Source organism: Parasteatoda tepidariorum, chromosome X2 (assembly GCF_043381705.1).
Source record: "Parasteatoda tepidariorum isolate YZ-2023 chromosome X2, CAS_Ptep_4.0, whole genome shotgun sequence".
Classification (NCBI taxonomy): domain Eukaryota; kingdom Metazoa; phylum Arthropoda; class Arachnida; order Araneae; family Theridiidae; genus Parasteatoda; species Parasteatoda tepidariorum.
Genome location: NC_092215.1, coordinates 4,684,984 through 4,695,447, shown reverse-complemented (window position 1 = coordinate 4,695,447; position 10,464 = coordinate 4,684,984). Strand labels below are relative to the sequence as shown.

The following is a 10,464-nucleotide window of genomic DNA, read 5'->3' as shown; positions in this document are numbered from 1 at the left end:
TATATATATATATATATATATATATAGCAACGCGTGCAATGACGACGCATGCGCACTGTTTACTACTATTCTTGAACGCAGTTGAAAACCGTGATGACGTCCAAATAAAGTGTGCACGCTATGAAACCCAAAACAAGACCCATTTTGCCAATAGGTAAAAAGCAACTTTCTACGAATGTAATAATTATAAATATTTATCTATATTTGACAATAATTTGGTTCAAGTGTTATGCTCTAATTAAGTATTCTTTAAATTATTTGTGATTTCAAAAAGATATCAAATTCAGCAATGCAATGCATTATTTGGCAAACTTTGAAGGAATGGTGTAAACAAGCCTCGGTAAATCTTAACGATATGCTTTACCACAAGAATAGTTAAATTATATTCTTTTATTCAGGTTAAACTTTTATTGATCTATTGTGTAATGAGTTTTATTATTACACTTAAGTTTTAATGAGTTATACTGATTTTATTTGAAAGTTTTCAATTATTATTAAAGTGGTTGTTTTTCAGGATCTTAAGAAAAAAGTGTATCTTTTTGCATGTTTCTCACACTTAATTTTAATTTTTAAATCATGTAATTTTTCCAAGTTTGCTTTCGATCTCCGGAGAAATGAATAATTTTTTACACATTATGGCATGCTATTTTAATGCAACATATTTTTGTTTTTATAGGATTATTTTGCTCAGTTGTCCGAGAGATTAGGGCCCGTTTGGATGTTTTTAACATGGTTAATCGAGTGTGAGAACTGCTGGACATATTTAGATGCTGACATATCAAATTGGAACAATTTTGACGACTCTTAAAACTTTTGTTGTAAGTATAGCATTTTTGTTCCTTCTTATTTTTTTTAACTGCTTTAGAAAACTGCAGACTATTAATTAAACTATATTTATATGCGGTTGAAGCCAATTTTTGCAGCCTTAGGCTGCACGGCAGTGGAATAGTTTACTTCTGGCCCTTCTTGTATAGGTCAAAATCCGATATAATTGTCTGCATTATTCTGTTCTGATAAAATCCTCTCTAATTCAAAAATAAATCTTTCTCTGTTCCGAATAAAAAGCCATATTCCAAAGAATTTATAAAGGTTGGAAGTGCCAGCAGCATTCTCATTTTTTATATTTTCATACAGGTCAAATTGAGAAAACAAACAATAAAGAATAATTTAGTTTATTAGTAACAGAGTAGATTAAAATTAGAATTCCCTATTCTTTATAAGATAACGTGGTCCCAGAAAATATTAGGCTAAAATGTTCCATCCTTAACATGTTTGACACCTTTTTCAGATGTTCAGGTAAAGAAATAGTGCAGAAACCACTTAAAAATTACCAAGGAGAATAACATTGGAAAAAAAAGTTAGCGCAATATAAACTTGTTAACTTATATATTATTAACAATTTTGAGTCTGTATTTTTCATTGTTTGTGTCTTTCATCCCTTAAGATTAAACTCTCCTCTTTAAGAATGAACTGAAATTAGTTATGAATTTCCAATTTTGTAGCATTTTGTAATTTATGAATAAAATGTGCGTTATCTTTAACATCAAAAAGAGGATATATTTCTAACTATATGGGGCCGTTCATTTAAAGTGTTTTTTTCCTTCAATTTTGGACACTTAGTCACCGAAAATAAGCAAATCACATCCTATGCTTAAGTAAAAAAGTAACAACGCACCATCTTGCTCTAATTGTAGCTCTTCTTGAAGTAATCGAAGTTTAGAATTCAAATAAATAAGGTAATTTTTCAAAAAATAAAATCAGTGAATATTTCAATTCATTTTATGAAATTTTGAGAAGAATATTCATTATTTCTGTTAAAACTCTTGAACTATTAAGCACATAACAGCAATTGTTGTCGAACTTTTATTTTAAATTTGAAGTTATTTTAACTGCTATTTTTTTTAAGAAAATTTTTTAAATTTTTTTTATTTAAATGTCTTACGCATGCATGGCTCATACCCCATCTGCTATTTTTCAGAAAAAATAAGTGAATCACAAGCCCCAATTCCTTTTATGTTTGCATAATGCTTGAAAGATCCCTATAATGTTGCATAAGTATTAATATAATAATAATCAATATGTGATATATTTTCAGCTTTCGAAAACTTCCTGAAATACGATTTCAACCATGATTCGACATCTTAGCTTTTTAAGGGTAAGTAATATAAAAGAAGAGTTTAACAATTTTCGAGACCATATCAACCGCCATTTATATAAATTTTTAAGAAATGAAAAAGAATACGCTATATAAAGGCATACATTAATAACAAACATCATTTCATATACTAAAAAGAAATGGCATTCAAAACTTAACCTGGACACCATATATGTCAATAATAAAGCAGCAGTTTTCATTCAGAATAATTTTTAGACCTTCCAATTATGTTAAAGCCAATTAAAAAAAAAGAAAAGACTTTTATTACATAAATGAAAATCAGCAATGCGTGCAAATGACAGGGTGGCTGCGAAATAGTGTTACAAATATCAAAGCATTTTGCTGCATAGATATTAAATAGAAAATGATAAATACACAAATATGAGGAACACTATAAATGTAAGTTTACCTTACAAAAATTTATTTCAATCGACCACCATCTTTATCGATTACAAAAGATAATCTCTTACGCCATTGTCAGTTGGCCGCCAGAATCATTTTAAGAGGTAATTGGTCCCCTTTACGCAATAAAGAAGCTTTGAGGGAGTCTGTGCTGCTCAAAATTTTTAGACTATAGAATCCCCCAAACGCAATACTCTAGAAGATTTAGATCTTCTTGCTTAATTAATTTCAGACAATTGATATGGAGCCGAGGTTATGTTGGTTTGGCTCCGTGTGATGATGCAGAATCTTGCTTAAATATCCCTTTTTTTGGTATACAATCTGTCAGCATGTAGTAATAAGTATTTGTAATATTCAACATTGTTTTTTACCTTTTTATCGATGAATTCCAGAGGAAATTTTCCGTTATTTGACATTGCAGCCCAAACCATTACAGAATTCTTGTACTGAAAGCGTTGAACAGTTCTTACACTTTCAAGTATAGCGTCGAAGGTTGCTGAATATACAACATTATTTTTAGTATTATAACTTAGTTGTGTGCAAAATATTTACTTATCAGAAACTAATCACCAGTTTGTTGCTGTTAGATCAGCGATTTCTTGCTTTTTGCAACCTTCTTAATTTTTGATCAGTTGTCAAACCATGAACATTTCTTTTGAGATGAGGACGGAAACTCAGGTCTCTATTTGATATAACTTGCATAGTTCTTTGACTCACCTTCTCTTCTGCAGCCATTTTATTAGTAGAGAGCTGTGAATTTCTTTGTATCTTTTCATGAATGCTTTAAGTGTTCATTTTTGTAAGAAATGAGAGTGAACTACCAGATCTAGATCGAACTTTCCAACTATTAGAATCCAAAAACGATTTATAGTTCTATATAATATAAATGTTCTATTTAACCCAAGAGATTTTAAGCGCTTGAAGATTTCTACCTGCAGAAAATCCGTGATCGAGAAGCTGTTTAACCATCAATCCTTTCTATTCCATCCTTTAAAGTTATTCTAAATGTTTTGCTTTAATCAAGAATCGTCTGCACTTGCAGAAAGCGCCAATCGCAGGTATAGTGAGAGAAAAACTGTTTTACCAAACGATTAAAATTAATTCTAATTTTTTTCAGTCTAACAGTATTTTGTAGCCACCCTGTAAAATTATTAATTTTCCTGCTGAAAGTGTTCAAGATCTTGCGAAAAATTGATTAAAATGTTTTGTGTGTTAACTGTAGCAGAAGCTGATAGGGAACTGTGTTTTCTAATAATGATAATAAAACCATCTCCAGATTAATATCCGGTGGAAATAAAAGAATAAACGTTTAATTGAAATGTCTCGTTAAAGAATGGTACATTATCCAAGTAAAATAAAATTTTTAAAATAAATCTCAATGAAGCAAATCATTAAATTTATAGAACTGTGATTAAAAATTGTTGTATTTCGACATAGTCCTAAACTGAGGTGAAAAAAAAAACTATAAAGCGTAAAATAGATATGATTTAATCATGAGCAACTAAGTAGAATTTTTTTTGTCGTATCCTCGATTAAGATCTAATTTTAATTAAAAAAATAATAAATTAGTGAATTTAAGGCATAAATGTTTTACTGAATCATCCCGATATTAATCGTGCGTAAATCAAATTTAAGTAAAATTAAGTGTAAAATTTAATATAAAGAGTAAAATAAGAATTGCATATATTAGTAATGCTTAAAATATAAAGTATGGACACTTTTTCTTTAATAAACATTTTACTCTTTTCTTTCTAAGCATTTTAAGTAAAAATAAACGAGTAAATTAAAAAGTAGAAATTATAATGAAAAGAGTAGTAAAGAGTAATGTACCGGGTAAAGTAAAAGAGCAAAATATGAAGTATAAAGTAAAACATGAGTAAAGTAAAGCGAAAAGTATGAAATGCAAAGTATATAAAAAAGTTAAACGTAATATAAAGTAACGTAATGAATAAAATATAGCGAAAAATGTAAAGCATGCTTAAAAGCGCGAAGCAAATAAAGGGTAAAATAGCGTGAAGTATATAGGATAGGAAAGTGTAAAGCAAAGCTATAAATAAAGTAAAATATGCAATAAACGTTAATAAAGTAAATTATAGAATAACGTAAAGCAGTATAAAATAATGTAATCATACTGTAAATATTATAAAACGTGTAAAGAGACATAAAATAATAATGTTAATAATAGCATAATATAAAATAATGTAAGGCTTAAAATGTAAACGTAACCTACAAAATATAGTAAAAAGATTGAGTGAAGTATAAAAAGTTAATAGAATACAATATCGTATAAAGTAAAGCGTATAGTTTGAGGTAAATTTTAAAAAAGAAGCGTTTTGCAAACGAAGCGCAAAGTGTGATGTTAAACATAATATAAAGTTAAAATTAGATCTTCATTTAATCTAAATTTATTCTGGTCTAGGAAAAAAGCGTAATGAATTGTAAAATGCGTGTAAAGTGGATATTAATAGTAGTGTAAATTAAAGTACAAAGTAAATATGTTAAGTAAACTAAGTTTGAAGCGTATAAGAATTAAAAGTTGAGTCTAAAGATAAAGATTAAAAAAAATAATAAGTGTAAAAAATAAAGTTTATGCATGCATAAGAAGAGTACCACCTAAAAAAAACACGTAAAATATAAAGTAAATGTAATTTCGCAAAATGAACTCAAAGAGAAAAATGACGCGTAAAATATATTGTAAAGAACAGCATGAAGTTTAGGGTAAATAATAGTGTAAAGTAGGGCATAAAAGAAAAACTAACACATAAAAAAAAGCAAACAAGTGAAACCAACTAAAATATAATAACGCTTAAATTTAAAAGTAACGTAAAAGATAAGTAGTCGCGTAAAAGCAATGCATAAATAAAAATAACGCTAAAACTATAATGCTTATAACGAGTAAACTCGTTAAAGGAATGAAAATAGAAATGAACTCGTAAATTTAACGCTTCAGAAAAGTGAAAATATCGCATTAAAAAAATTCCGCTTAAGGAAAAGTAGTACATAAACAATATTGTTGATGTTGTAGTTAATTTACGTCGCACTAGAGCTGCATGACGGGCTATTGGCGACGGTCTGGGAAACACTCCTGAGGATGATTCGAAGACATGCCATCACAATTTTGATCCTCTGCAGAGGGGATGGCACCCCCGCTTCGGTAGTCCGACAACCTGCACGCGAAGTCGAGCACTTTACGGTAGAACAGTTTAACGAGGACCAATACCGCACACCCACGGTCTCGACGCAGACTGATCCAAGTGATCACCGACCCGCACACTGACCGTAGCCAGTGATGCTTGACTTCGGTAATCTGCTGGGAACCGTGTCTTAACGATCAGTCCACTGTGGGATACATAAACAATAACACAGAATAATAAAGCCTAAATAAAGTAATCAAGTAAAAGCAACGCATAATACAGTTACGTGTAAAATATATGCGTATGATAAGAAAAGGTAAAGGATAAGAAATGCATAAAACATAGAGTAGAGGAAAGCGTAAAATCTGGAGTAAAGAATAGAGCAACGCATGTAAGTAAAAGTAACACATAAGAGAAAATAACGCGTGAAAGAATTGCCTTACAAAATGAAACGCGTAAATATGATGCATAGGATAAGTAAAAGTAACGCATTAGGAGAATAAACTCTTTAAGGATACTAAAACTAAAAATAAGGCGTAAGAAATATAATCGAGTAAATTAGATTGCATTTAATGAGAAAAAGACATTAGAAAAGTAAAAATAACGCATAAAGGAAGTAAACGCATAAAAAGAACTTAAAAAGCATAAATGTAAAGCAAGAAAAATAGGACATAAATATATATATCTACGCGTAAAAGTAATGCGTAAAAATTAATGTGCCACACGAGACAAGTAGAAGCGTAAATATAACATATAATGAAAAGTAAACAATACTAAAGTAAACAGCGCATAATATGATATAACGCTTAAAATATGATATAAGCGTTGAGATAAAAGTAATGCATAGTAAAATGAACGCGTTAATTTAACATTGAGTATAGATAAAAGCAGTAAACGCGGAAAGTAACGTGTAAAAGTTAACATGAGAAGTTTGCAAATAAAAGCATAAAAAAGTTACACTGAAGTAATGCAATCAGAAAAGTAATGCGTTATTTAGAAAGAATTTATAAGCAATGAGAAACGCATTCGAGTAAAAATTACGTATAATTAAAATAAACGCGTTAAAGTCATGCGTAAGGAAATCAATGCTTAGCTCACAAAAGGTTAAGAAAAGTGAGATGAAATATAGAGTAAAGAAAGTAATAGAGAAACGTGGAAAAAACGCATGAGGAAAATAAATGCGCAAAAACACCGTCTAAGGCATGCAAATTTAACGGTTATTAAAAGGAACACTTAAATATGTAATATGAAGCTAAAAAGTAATGCATAGGAAGATTAAACGAATAGCAAACGCATAAAGAAAACGGAGGCATAAAAAATACAAGAAATTAAAAATAACGTGCAATTGAAAACGCGGTCAATTTAGTAACGCATGAAAGCAACTATATAATATAAAATAAACGCTTAAGAAAAGCATACACTAGAAGTAAAGCAAAGAAATATATATAAATATTTTGTAAAGTAAACGCGGGAATCATGGGTAAAATTATAACGCATTAAGAAAAGTAACTGGAAATATGCAGAGTAATGGAAAGCGTAAACTATTTATTAAAGAATAGAGTGGAAAAACGGAAAAAAGTAAAAGCAACACATAAGAGAAATAAACAAGTAAAAGTAACCTACAGAGAAATAAAAAAGTTAAGTTAAAAGCGTATAATAAGTAAAAAATAATATATAACGCGTAAAAAAGTAAAGTTTAAATTGTCGTCTGTAACTAAAACACTGTCGTCTAACGCTGAAAGAAAAGTAAAGCGTAATACATATTTACGCTTAAAATAAAAAGGAAGTAAAAGTGGAAAAGTAAGGCATAAGAAAAGTAAAAATTAATTTATAAGAAAAAAATCAACAACAAAAAAGTAGAATGTAAAATGTAATGCGTGTAACAAGTTTGTAAAAGTAACACATAAAAAATTAAACGCGTAGAAGTCTCACCACAAATAAAAGTAAACATAATAACTCGCAAAATTAAGTTTAATGTGCAATATAAGAAAACTAACTAAATTGACGCATAAGAAAATTATAAATAACGCATAGTATTAAGCACTTAAAAGTAACGCATAAGAAAAGCAAACATGTAAAAATAACGCATATGAAACAGAAGAAAAACTATATCGTTACTCGTTCATATGTTAAAGTAAATAAGGATTGATAAGAAAAATCGTGTATAAAGATTTCTTTGTTTCAAATGTTGATATCTATTGATATAAATAAAAAGAGAAGCATTATTGACATTTAAACTGAATAATTAAACAATAAATTAAAGGTACAATGTTAGACTTAAACTTGTGATGTTTGGTTATATAGAATCTTTTTTCACGCCCTTTTATATGCCTGTGAAGGAATCAGTCATTTTTTTTCTTATCGTAGAGAGTCGATGTCATTGAAATAATAAAGAATTTAATTAATGAACACAAACATCAAAGTATGAGAGAATAATCTATATTGCATCCGCCAAGTTTTAGAAAAAATTGTGGATACCTGAGATTAGAGTTTAGTTAGGGGAATCATTTTTAGATTTCACAAATTACGTCACTTTAAGGTATTATGAAAGAATATATTGAATTAAATTTTGTGAATAATTAGTTAAACATACAAAAATTGTTAGTCTTTTGAACAAGCGTAATAATGCTCATAGCAACAATCACTACATTTAACCAGACAAAAATAAATTGCAAATTTACATCTTTTTAAAAAGAATTGTTTTAGTTCTTTTAAAAAAAAGTATTTCAAACTGATGGTTTAACAGTAAAAGTTTTTCGATAATGATTTGTTATACATTTCATATTCATGTTTAATTGTTTTTATATAATTTAGTAAATGATTTTCAAACAGATCGTTATTATACTAATGTTGCAGTTAAGAATAAAAAAAAAACATTTCGAGTACACTTGTTAATAAAATTTTGAAATGCTTAATGGTACAATTACGATTAAAAGTACCTTTATTCAGTTACGGTAGAAGGAAAGCATTTGACCATGGCCTTGCACCACACAGTATGGTGGTCTCAAGTATGGCTTCACTTTTCTGAAGTTCTCTTTTCCTCTCTCTACTCTATAAATAAGAAACAATGGTTTTTGCAAACATTATGAATTGTAAGAGCATGTTAAAAAGAGGTAATCTAGTGTATTTTCATTACAGGATCTTAAACGGAATAAACTTGTAACAGTGATTGCTGAAATCGAAAAAGTATTCAGAAGATTATGGTTTGCTATAATTCTACGTATGCCACCTTTGTCGTTGCGTTATTTCTATTTATCTAAGAACAATTCAATTTAAAATGTTGATGAAACTGAAAGTGTGAACATACAATTCACTTCACCGGAGAGATTTGATTGTGAAACTTTCATTGAAAGAGGATCATTAACTATGAGGTTAAACGTGAACAACTTTCGTGCATATAAAGACCGAAGTCTGTAAAGGCAGCCAAGATAACTTATTAAAATTTTTGTTTATATTTTGTTTATACTTATATTTTTATTATTATTATTTATACTATATATTTGATCTTCTGATTCTTGTGAATTCAATTAAAATGTATTGCGTGTGTGTTTCTTCCTTTACCCCTAAAACATGAAATAAGGTATTGAAAACAAGAATATTTTTACTCTTTAATATATTCTTGAAATAACATATCCTAAAATCAGCATCTTAATTTTATCGAAGTAAGAGTTCAATTACTGATGGCGTGATAAAAGTCGTTTTTTTAACTTGCATGAACATAATAGGCAATGATTATTTGGCAATCACTTTCTTATTTTGTAGCTTTATTACAAGTAATCAAGCTTAGTTAGACAAGGGATGTATTATATCAGACATTAATTACAACTGAACATAAATTATAAATTGACTTATTGCAGTTAAAAAAGGGTCCCTATAAAATACTAAATCCAGCAATTACTTATATAAACAATATATTAAATATTGGGAAATTATCGTTTCTGTAAACAAAAAGAAAATTGTAGTAGTAAACGCGAATCTTAACTTAACCTGCCTAAAAAATTGTAAGTAAAACAACGTACAAATCTAATTCATAGTACAAGAAGTTGAAACATATTATTAAGCACTAAAATTACAATATTTATGTTTAAAAAAAAATTTTTTTTGAAGGCCTACATAATGTTTTCAAAGAACTAAGACAGCTGTTCCTAACATGTTAAAAAAAAAGTCGACTTTTTAAAGGAAATTCATTCTTTAGTCATCACGGCAGCCATCGAAATAAACTGATACATGTTAAACGTCAAGAAAATTGTACAATTAAAAGTTTGTTGAACTCATATTTTACTCCAGTTAGAGGAATTGCTGAAGTATTAATACACTCGATTCAATTCAGTATTCTATAAGGTTTTGGAATTCATTCGAAAAAATCGTTATTTTGACTTATTTTTTCATTTAATTATTCTTGGTTTGAATTATTAAATGCAACATATAGAAATGATATTAAAAACTATTCAAATTAAAAACAAAATAGGAACTCAATTGGAAAAATTTTAATGGTTGTTAATTGACTTTTTTTTAATTTTTACCTGTTAGGCAATACTCTTGAAAAATAAAATTCAACCTGAAGGAAAATTTGAAATTCCACATATACCTAAATATGTTTAAAAATTAAAATAACTAAACTTTTAAATTTAAAAATAATTCCTTGCCAATGAAGGAGCAGGGAAATATACTCCTAATTACGTAATCACACACACGCGACGCCACGTACCATGCGGCAGAAGCAGAAAAATTGCCAATATTAGTTTCCTAATTAAAATAACTCAAATAACATAC

The 10,464-nt window shown here is 28.6% G+C and overlaps 1 long non-coding RNA gene across 1 annotated transcript in view; it reads left to right on the top strand.

Annotated features, from left to right (window-relative positions):
• The window catches only part of LOC122268424 (uncharacterized), a 23,171-nt gene extending 13,932 nt beyond the window's left edge, over positions 1-9,239 (top strand). The window contains exons 3-5 of the long non-coding RNA XR_011638387.1: positions 677-818; positions 2,096-2,155; positions 8,830-9,239. This is a non-coding gene — a long non-coding RNA (uncharacterized lncRNA). The remainder of the gene's footprint in view (positions 1-676; positions 819-2,095; positions 2,156-8,829) is intronic.
• Positions 9,240-10,464: the final 1,225 nt, after the last annotated feature.